The sequence below is a fragment of the Thamnophis sirtalis genome, unplaced genomic scaffold (genome assembly GCF_051295495.1).
Source record: "Thamnophis sirtalis isolate CommonGarterSnake01/CBP01778 unplaced genomic scaffold, rThaSir2_p1.2 scaffold_4, whole genome shotgun sequence".
Classification (NCBI taxonomy): domain Eukaryota; kingdom Metazoa; phylum Chordata; class Lepidosauria; order Squamata; family Natricidae; genus Thamnophis; species Thamnophis sirtalis.
The window spans coordinates 1,828,922-1,839,159 of record NW_028261384.1 but is presented as its reverse complement, the minus strand read 5'-3'; the positions used below and the strand labels follow the sequence as shown (position 1 = coordinate 1,839,159).

Sequence of the window (10,238 nt, the reverse complement as noted above, 5' to 3'; positions counted from 1 at the left end):
CGGCAGGCCTGGGGCTGTTGATTTTTATCCAGCCCCACTCTAAGCTGTTGTATAGTTTTAATGTTTGTTTCTTTTAATTTTTATATACGTCCCCCCGTTTATAATCTGTAAGCCGCCCAGAGTCTCTAGGGAGTGGGCGGCATACAAATGCTAATAAACCTTAAACCGTCCAGGAAGACGAAGAACGCGAGGGGGATCCCTGTCCCCGTGGATGGGCTTTGGACCAGCGGAGCCTCCTCTTCCTCCTTTTTAGCCAGGCGATCTTCAGCTGCAGCATAACCGCACAGGCCCTCTTCTCTCTGATAGCTGCCTGGTTTAAAAGGAGAAGGCTCTCCACTGGATCCCCCTCGCATTCCTCGTCTTCCCGGATGGGCTCCTCCTCCTTTTGAACCAGGCGGCTATCAGAGAGAAGAGGGCAGCGCCTGCCCGTGGGCTTGTGCAGCAGCCGAATCCTCGCCTCCTGTTCTTCGGCTGCTGTACAAGCCCAAGGGCACGCGTTGTCCAGTTTGCTGAATTCAGCGCGGCTTCAGAGAAAGAGCGTGCGAGAAAGCCGCCCCCCATCCCTGCAGCCTGAATGTTTGAATGAAGGAGGCTGCAGGCTCCCTTGTCTTCGGCTATGCGATTTCCTTTCGTTCTCTGCTGCCCGAACGAGTGAATGACACGGAGGGAGAACGAAAGGAGATCGCGTCGGGTGGGGGAAGCGAACCAAGCATTCCGGTACATTCCGCCACCGGAGGAAGGGGTTCTAAAACATACGCTCAATTTCACGAACGGGTTCTAGCGTACCGGTTAGGACAGGCTGAAACCCACCCCTGCACTGCAACCAAACTGACCTGGAACAAGGAGCGACTGCTTCCTCCGCCCGCTTCTTCGAATGGCAGGCCTTAAACGCGGATCTTTCCTCGCCACTTTATGAGGTTGGGCCCGGACTTGCTTTCTGAGCACGGGGCTACTGGCGGTAGTTTGCACGGAAGCCCGGTGAAGTCCTTTGCTAGCAGGCAGGTTCTAGGACGCGTGCCGCCACCAACGGACCTTCCCGAAGTCGCTTTTTTTAGCGCGGGGAAAACGGATGGTATTTTGTCCCTTCTGTCCCCATGTTGCTCAGAAAAGCAACTCCGGGAAGGTCCTTTGGTGGCGGCAGGCATCCTAGAACATGCCTGCTAGCAAAGGACCTTCCTGAAGTCGCTTTTTTGAGCAACGGGGAGTGAGAAGGGACAAAATACCGTCTAGCCGGGATGGGTATACAGGGCTGGGGGCAGGGCGGGCTTAATTCTGGGTCCGGTGACCAACCGGTTCACGAGAACTGGCGGGGACCAGCAGCAACCCACCCCTGAGCAGAACCAATCTGGATCCCGCCGATGAGGCTGGGGTTTGCCTCGGGAGCGTAGGATCCATTCCCTGGGATCGAGTCTAGGGCACAGGGATTGAATGCAGATTGAATCTGCATGGGATGAACACCGTCGAATTCGGCTGGTACCCCAATTCTGAAAGGATGACTTTGCCTTACAAAATCACCCCCTTCTCCCCATAACCCTGCGATTTTGTGGCAAGGGTGTCTACAGTGATTGGTTAAAAATGAAAGTCACAACAGTTGTGCAACCTGTAGGAGATGACCCGGGTGAGCCCAAAGGAGGGGTCAAAAATGTCATCAGTTACGAGTCCCTGCACAGATAATTCCAGCCTGCCTTGAATTCCTTCTATTCTTATCTCCCACTCATTTCCTTTCACCATTAGTAGGCCAGATTCTTGTAGAGAGCTAAAGCTTGCAGTAAATCTTGATCCTCATTTGAACTGACTGAATCTCTCGGTTTCCCCAGTGCTTGACATAACCAAAGCTCGGCAGTGCAGTTAAAAAATGTAACCGGCGGCCAACAGCTTGACCTTTTTGACCTAGGAAGCCTTTTGTATGGGACAAAATTCAGATTCTAACGGAATCCCTCAGATTCTGCAGCCACATCTCCTTGTCTCCTGGATCGCAGATGACGAAAAGGCAGTCTTTGCATCTTCTGTGTGAACCTCTGGAGACCCCTGCATCTTACATGGTCCTTAGCTCTCCTTTGCTTAACGCTCCCCAATCCCCAGGCCGCAGCTCGCTATCGGGGCCCAAGTCCTGTGTAACTGGGTTGCAGAAGTGGCGGGCAAGCACGTGTGTCCTCAATTGTGTGAACTACAAGCAAGCATGGGAGCACATGCTTCCATTTGTGCAACCATGGGTGCGCGAGTGGCATGCGTGTGTGTCCATCACTCACACAAATGAAGCTGTGCACGCTTGCCCGCCACTCGTGTGGAAGCATCCTCTCCCCCCACCTGGCCAGAAAGGTTGGGGGATTCCATCTTCTTCCCCACTCTGAGCGTTTCTTATGCTGAGCAAACACATTTTGCACCTTGGGAGGGGCTGTCCCCAAGTTCTGCCTTCTAACGCCTGGTTTTCCCCCCAGTTGGAGGGCCGACTGATAGATGACTTGGCCGAATTCCCGACTCCTCGACCTGCTCTTGAGGTATGTGTCAAGGTTCCGACTGAAGAACCCAACCAGGCAAGCCCGCTCGAGATGATACAATCTCCGAACGCAAAATTATGTTGAGTACCTCATTTCAGCACGGCGGAAGCCAAACCAACTCTGGCTAATTCCCACGCAATCCACATACTTCGAATATAGCATTCCCCCTCCCACTATTAGCGCAGGTCACACTGTCCAATTAAAGGTCAGAGTATTGTTATGAGAAAATGCCCCTGGGGTTTAGGAAAGACCTGCGTAAGTGTCCTTGGTTCTCAGGATTCGACTTCTTAATGTCTGGAGGTTACGTTCCATTTCCCCCATTCCTCTCCCCCCCCCAGTTCATTGGCAAGTTGAGAAGCGAAAGTGGTTGCAACAGCATAAAGTGCGCTTCAAACAAACCGGCAAAACAATTAACCAGTGGAACTGCTTGCCACCAGAACTTGTGGATGCTCCATCACTGGAGGCTTTTAAGAAGAGACTGGGCAACCATTTGTAAGGGTCACCTGCATGAGCAGGGGGTTGGACTAGAAGACCTCCAAGGTCCCTTCCAACTCTGTAATTCTGTCAGGGTCTCCTGCTTGAGCAGGAGGTCGCACTAGATGAGCTCCAAGGTGCCTTCCAGCTCTATTCAGCAACTTGGTATGCAACTCCCTCTTTCTTCTCCCAGCTGGATGACCCTGAGGCAGCATCGAGAGAAGGTGCAGTCTCTACTTTCGATTCCCCAAGCGTGTCTCTCCTCATCCTCCCTCCATAGTCCTGGCCTCTGGGCTATGGACCAAAGAGAGAGTGTTGGTGGCATCTGTTGTTGCCTGAGAGTGTAGGATAGAAATCCTAAAGTGAGAGCTGACAGATAGATCAGGGGCTGCTCAAGTTCCCCTCCGTTCTCCAGGAAAGCAGTTCTTAATTGGCGTCTGCCTTCTCAATCCATCCATCAGAAAAGAGCTGGAAGGGATCTTGGAGGTCTTCTAGTCCAGCCCACTGCCCAAGCAGGAGACCCGATACCATTGCAGGCAAGTGACTGACCAGTCTCTTCTTCCAAACCTCCCGTTGATGGAGCACCCACAACCTCTGGTTGTTAGCGTTCCAAGTATCATGCAGAATTAAATCAGGGTCCAAGGCAAAACAACCCTTAAAGTTCCAATTTAATAAGTCAGACATCTTGGCACATCTGTGGAATCCCAATTCTGAAAGTTACCTAGGATTCCTACCCAGTTGAAAGTTCGTGATCTTGTCCCCCACACCCACAAATCCATCACATGGTCCAATCTTCTTCTTCCACGCTGGCATCTCCACCCAGCTGGTTCCGGTCAGGTGTAAAAGTGCAGAGACAAAAGATGACCTTGGGCTTCTAGGAAAGAATGACAAAAATGACATTCTACAATCCTACTCCTTCCTATTCCCCCCTCCCAACTACTACACTAAGGAAACAGCATAAGGCAATAAGAGAGAGAGTGTGGAAGGCCAAAGATCCTAAAAGGGATATAACTGCAGGCCTGACAGTGGTGGCAAGCGGTTCCACCGGATAATTGTCCTCCCGGTAAGAGGTTTCTTCTCAATTCCAGGTTGCTTCTCTCCTGGATGAGTTTCCATCAGTCGCTTCTCATCTTGCCTTCTGGTCCTTAGGACAATGACTCCCCCCTCTTCTTTGGGGCACCCCCCCCCCAAAATACTGGAATGCTGCTATAGTGTCCTTATTTTCTCTAATCTGAGTCGCAGCCTTTCTCCCGGTTGGGAGACTTCCTTAGTGTCCTCTCCTTCCACAGAACCCAAGTGTTGAAGAATTCCCGTCAGACTTTTGGGAACGGCTACAGCGTATCAAGGTATGTTTGGGATTGAAGAGGTTCCGGGTTGGGTGGGGAGACTCGGCGCGCAACAAGTCGCACAGCCTAACTCGACATGGGGAGAACTTGGAACCCAGAAGTTCCTTGCCTCCTGCTTTGGCTCTGGGGAGGGTGGTGTAGAGGTGGTATTCAGCCGGTTCAGACTGGTTCACCTAAATTGGTGGTGGAAATCGTGGCTGGGCCTGCCTGGCTCTATGTGGTCCTATTTAGAAGGGCCTCTCCTTCCTCTGTGCAGAAAAGTCCCCAAACTCGGAATGGGGTGTGTGGGTGTTTGCGCCTGCTTGGCTGTCGGTAGTTTGTAGGGCGCCGAGTTGTTTCCACATCGAGTTAGCCAGTACGATTTGTTCCGTACTGACCCTGCCGCGCCGAGTCAGCAGGTCCAAACCAGCTGCGCCCACCAGACGATGCACCCGCCAGATGACGGCCGCGTGGCTGTGCCGAGTCAACCGTGCTGAGTCAGCAGCACTCAGCCAGATGCGCCAAGCTGGTCACACTTACCCAGTCACGCCCACTTGGCCGCCGCGACTCTTCCCCTTCCATTCCCTGCTAACCAACCCCACACCCGCCGTTTTGATCTTCCCTTCTGCAGATTGACGGTGCCGCTACTGAGGATGGCGAAGATGCGATTTGATGCGTGTCGATTCCGGCACACAAGTACGTCAAAGAGCCGAAGAGGTGTAGAAGGGTTTCGGGATGGGTTTGCGGGGATTCAAAGGAGTTTCTTTTTATAAAAAAAGATAGTAATTTGATTCAACGTTGAAATTGAAAAGGTAAAAGCTAATGCAAAATTTTTAAAAATATGAAAAGAATACAAGGAAAAAACAGAAGGTGCGGAGAAGAGAAAAGAACAAATAGAGAAAGAAAGAGAGGAAGAAAGGAAATAGAAAAGAAAGAAACAAGACTATTGATTTATTGATTTATATATTCGCTTTTATTGATTTTCTGATTTATTGATTTTCTGATTTATTGATTTTCTGATTTATTGATTTACTGATTTATTGAATTACGGATTTACTGATATATTTATAAAATATATTGGCTGACCATCTTACCTCAGAAAAAGCCTGGGCGGCTTACAATAATGAAAGATAAAAACTGAAGATAGTAAGGAAAATGGAAAAGAAATATATTTTTAAAAGTCTTTTTGTCTTTCTGTCTGTCTGTCTGTCTGTCTATCTATCTATATCTTCAGTAATTCATCATCCATTTAATATCCATCTATATTTATCCATCCATCTATCCATCATCTACCTCTCTCTATCCTATCTACATATCACATCTATCTATCTATCTATCTATCTATCTATCTATCTATCTATCTATCTATCTATCTATCTATCTATCTTCTATCTGTCTGTCTCTGTCTGTCTGTCTGCCTGTCTCAATAACTTATCATCAATCATTTAATATCTATCCATCTATATTTATCCATCCATCTATCCATCATCCATGTCTATCTCTATCCATGTCTGTCTGTCTGTCTGTCTGTCTGTCTGTCTGTCTGTCTGTCTGTCTATCTATCTATCTATCTATCTATCTATCTATATCATCTATCTATCTATCTATCCTGTCTGTCTGTCTGTCAGTCAATCAATCAATCAATCAATCATTTATCTATCAGGATATGTTTGTATATAGATTATAGCAAAAGTGTAATTTTAGAGAATAACATTGGAAGGTACCTCAGAGGTCATCTAGCCCAACCCACTGATCAAGTAGGAGACCCCAGACCAGGGGTGTCAAACTCAAGGCCTACATGGGGTGTTTAAATCTGGCCGTGGGCCTGGCCTACAAATATCAAGAGGAACCACCTGTGGCGCCTCTCCTGGTCAAAATGGATGGCGGTGGCTGCGCAGTCTCTTTCTCGTGTGCTCCACAGACCACAGTAACCACGATTTTGTAAAAGATGAATCATAAACACAGTCACACGCTAAACCAAGATCCTTGAAGGAAGCCTTGAAGGTTGTGAGTGATCTGGATGAGGAAGAACCCCCCCAACAGATAGACTATGCTTTGATCTGGCTGCTTTCAGGATGCCCCCCCCCCAGATCTTGACTGGTATCTTCCAACCTCTCCTTCCTTTTCCTGCAGGCTCTGGGCTCAAAGATCAGGACAAGGAATTCAACTCTGCTTCCAGAATTTTCTCCCAATAATCTGAGCGCATTCCCCATACAGGCAGTCCTCGACTTACAACAGTTCGCTTAGCAATGGCCCCGAACGACAGGACCTATGACCCCTTTCTCACGCTTACGACTATACTCATGTGATTTGGATGCTTGGACAGCCGACTCACATTTATGACCCCGGGGTCACGCAATCCCCCCCCCCTTTTTACAACCTTTCGACCAACAAAGTCAACAGGAAATCCCAATTCACTTAACGACTGGGTGACTTTCTTAACCACCGCTGGGATTCCTGGTGAGAAAAAACCCGGGAAAGGGGACAAAATTCACTGAACCCGTTTCTCACTTAGCAACACTTGTGTGGGGCTCAGCTGGGGTCATAAGTCGAGGACTAGCTGTATGACGGAGTCTCCTCTTCCGGATATAAGCATGAAGACAAAAAAGACTCCGCATCTCAAATCAAGATTATGCTTTTTACAATCAAACAGTACTCAATGGACCGATTTCGCAAATAAAAAGTTGAAATTCTGAATTTTCACCCTTCCGCTTGTATCATTTACAAACATGGTTTAAATTTACTTCCTGTCCTGCTTACCTGAAGATTTTCCAGAAAAACCTATGGAAACTTTCTCTCTCTATCCCCTCCCTCCCCCGTCTCCCTTTCGCCATAATCCCTTCTGAGTATATTGAGGGCTTCTCCACATCTGGTATCTGAAATGGTCCACCTTTAGGTCTGGAGATAAAAGCAAATGAAGAAACCAAACCCGCTTTCTAGATATAAGAGATCATGTTGACCATATTTGGGGTGAAGGGGTAGCATCTTCCCATACTTGAGGGGCTGTCACAGAGAATAGGGGGTCATTCTCCAAAGCACTAGAAGGTAGAAGAAGAAGAAGCAATGGATGGAAACTCATTAAGGAGAGAAGCAACCTGGAATTAAGGAAGAATTTCCGAACAGGGAGGACCATTCACCAGTGGAACAGCTTGCCACCAGAAGTTGCAGGTGTTGCAACACTGAAGGTTTTCAAGAAGAGACTGAGTAATCATTTGTCTGGAATGGTATAAAGTGTCCTGCTCAACCGGGGGGGGGGGGTTGAGCTAAATGATGTTCAAGGTCCCTCTGTCAGACTAGAAGACCTCCAAGGTCACTTTCAGCTCTTCCAATTCTGTAAGGGTTTCCTGCATGAGCTGTGGGTTGGACTAGATGACCTCAAGGTTCTTTCCAACTCTATTATTCTATAATTCTGTAATTCGAGCAGGAGTTGGAGTGGAAGACCTCCAAGGTCCCTTTCAAATCTATTATTCTCTAATTCTGTAAAATTCTCCTGCTTCAGCAGGGGTCAGACTAGAAAACCTCTAAGGTCCCTTTCAGCTCTTCCAATTCTGAAAGGGTTTCCTGCATGAACTGTGGGTTGGACTAGATGACAAGGTTCTTTCCAACTCTAATTATTCTATAATTCTGTAATTTGAGCAGGGGTTGGACTAGAAGACCTCCCAAGATCCCTTCCAGTTCTGTTCTGATGGAAGTGTCTGCCAGATAATAAAGGGCTGAATTTGACCCTGGGGGAGGGAGGGGCCCTTGTAAAACAGCCAGGTCCTCTCTATGACCTCTCCATCCTGCAGGGCAACCGTCCAAATAATCCGGACCACCCAGTACCAACAGAAGCGATGGAGACCTTACCGGTTGGGTAGCCTCTCAGCTCTGAGCCAAGGGCTGATGAAGACCATGGTGAGTGTTTCGCCAGCAGGGAGCGATAAACCTTATCAATTTGCCAATCAAAATTTCCCCCTGGCCTTCCCAACAGACTATCGAAAGCTTCTGAAACAAATCTGTTTCAAATTCTCCTGATTGTTTTCACACAAACCTCTTATTCTTAGTGCAGACTCCATTTGTCTATACTGTAACATAATAATTTCTTTTTCAGCATTTCCAACTTTTTGTTGCACCACGTCGATTTTCGATACCAAATTAGTATTGGCATCATTAAGGACATTGTGATTTACTTTACTACAAGAGACATGAGGAATATGATATTGCAAGAGTCCTATAAAACCAAGCTTCAAATTTGGGGTCAGGAAGTGACTGTTCTGAAAGAGATACCACCTCAAATGCTAGGATCCAGGAAAGACTATGCTTTTTTAGTCAAAGAGCTTAAAAATCATCAGCTACAGTTCAGATGGGAGGCTAACATTCATCTTTGAGGGGCAAAGATACAGTCTTAAATCAGTATGGGAAGCTCGAGACTTTTACCATAATATCCTGAAGGCCGGACATCCCGCCCCACCTGGACCTAGAGAAAGAGAACAAGAAGGAGAAGATAGACAGCAAACTACACAACTATCAACAAGGATGGATCATCTTTCTCCCTCAGAAGTACAAGGAGCCAAGGAACAAAGACAAAACCGTGTGATTACCAGACGAATGGATCAACAATTAAAAAAACAACAATCTACTAATTCCCAATGATTTGTTTTCTAGGGTGAAGAAGATAAAGATATCTGCCAGAGTTTTATCAGATCGTAATCTAGTTTGGATGGAGTTGGGAGGGGTGACGCAAGCAAGAAGGTCTTGGAGATTGAATGAAAATTTATTTAGACATGAGAAATATACCAGCGAATGTAAAAGATTGTTAGCAGAATACTTTGTTTTCAATATGAATAAGGGTACATCTATGGAAATTGTATGGGATGCAAGTAAAGCGTATATGAGAGGAGCTTTGATAAATCTAAATAGATTACATAGACGTAAACAAGGGGGAAAGTGAACAGGACTGGAAGATGAAATTAGGATTATGCAAAATGTTTTTTTTTAACTTTTAAAGTTTACTCCTCAGTTATTTTTGTTAGGTATAATTACTGATTGTGCAGCTGTAGAGATTAATTTGATTTTGCACTTAATAACTGCAGTTAGATTGTTGGTGGCGCAATACTGGAGGAAGGAAGACTTGCCTATAATTCAAGAATGGACACTGAAAGTCACAAATTCAGCCGAGATGGCTAAAATATCTGCATATCTTAAACATCACTTAAACGAGAGATATAAGTGAGACTGGAAAAAATGGATTGATTATATACAAAATAAATATGGATAAACGAGACGGGAAAAAATGGATTGATTCTATAAAAAATAAATACGGGACTAGGAAATTCCAGATAGCTTATGATTAAGATCAGGAATGATATAAATTGTTTAAAGTTAGCTTAGCAAGGAGGAGCTAAGCTCAATGTAAAGGGTGAGGGAGGGAGTTTTGATGAGGGGTGTTAGATTTTAATGTAATATGATTGCACATGTATACTGTCTTCTCTTATTTTTTCTTTAAAACTAGGATATGTTAAGTATATTGTTATGGAAGTATAAATACCATCAACATAGATTGGAGTTTGCTCAGAAGCGGAAATACACCAATGAGAGGAAACCAAAGGGAGACGAAAGACGGGAAGAGAGGGATAGGAGAGAGGGTAAGGGGGGAAGATGAGGAGGATAAGGAGGAGTGGAATGTAGAGAGAGGAGAAAGGAAGGGGAAGTAGAGTAGGAAAGGATGATGGAGGGAAGAAAGGAGGTAGGAGAGAGGTAGAAGAAAGAGGTGTATGGAGAGCAGAAGAGCTAATAATGGGTTTTTATATTTTTGGGTGTTGATGGCAAGAAGAACTGATGTAATTGCTATTTAATACAATAGGATACTGGGTATGTAATAGTATACATGTGATTGTTTGTTATGAAAATGAAAATAAAAAAGTATATTTGAAGACCATGGTGAGTGGCGCTGGGCACTATG

At 46.1% G+C, this 10,238-nt stretch overlaps 1 long non-coding RNA gene across 1 annotated transcript in view; it reads left to right on the top strand.

Annotated features, from left to right (window-relative positions):
* LOC148045732 (uncharacterized) overlaps positions 1–6,994 on the top strand; it is a 32,562-nt gene extending 25,568 nt beyond the window's left edge. The window contains exons 4-5 of the long non-coding RNA XR_015696303.1: positions 4,929–4,993; positions 6,431–6,994. This is a non-coding gene — a long non-coding RNA (uncharacterized LOC148045732). The remainder of the gene's footprint in view (positions 1–4,928; positions 4,994–6,430) is intronic.
* The last annotated feature ends 3,244 nt before the right edge of the window (positions 6,995–10,238 follow it).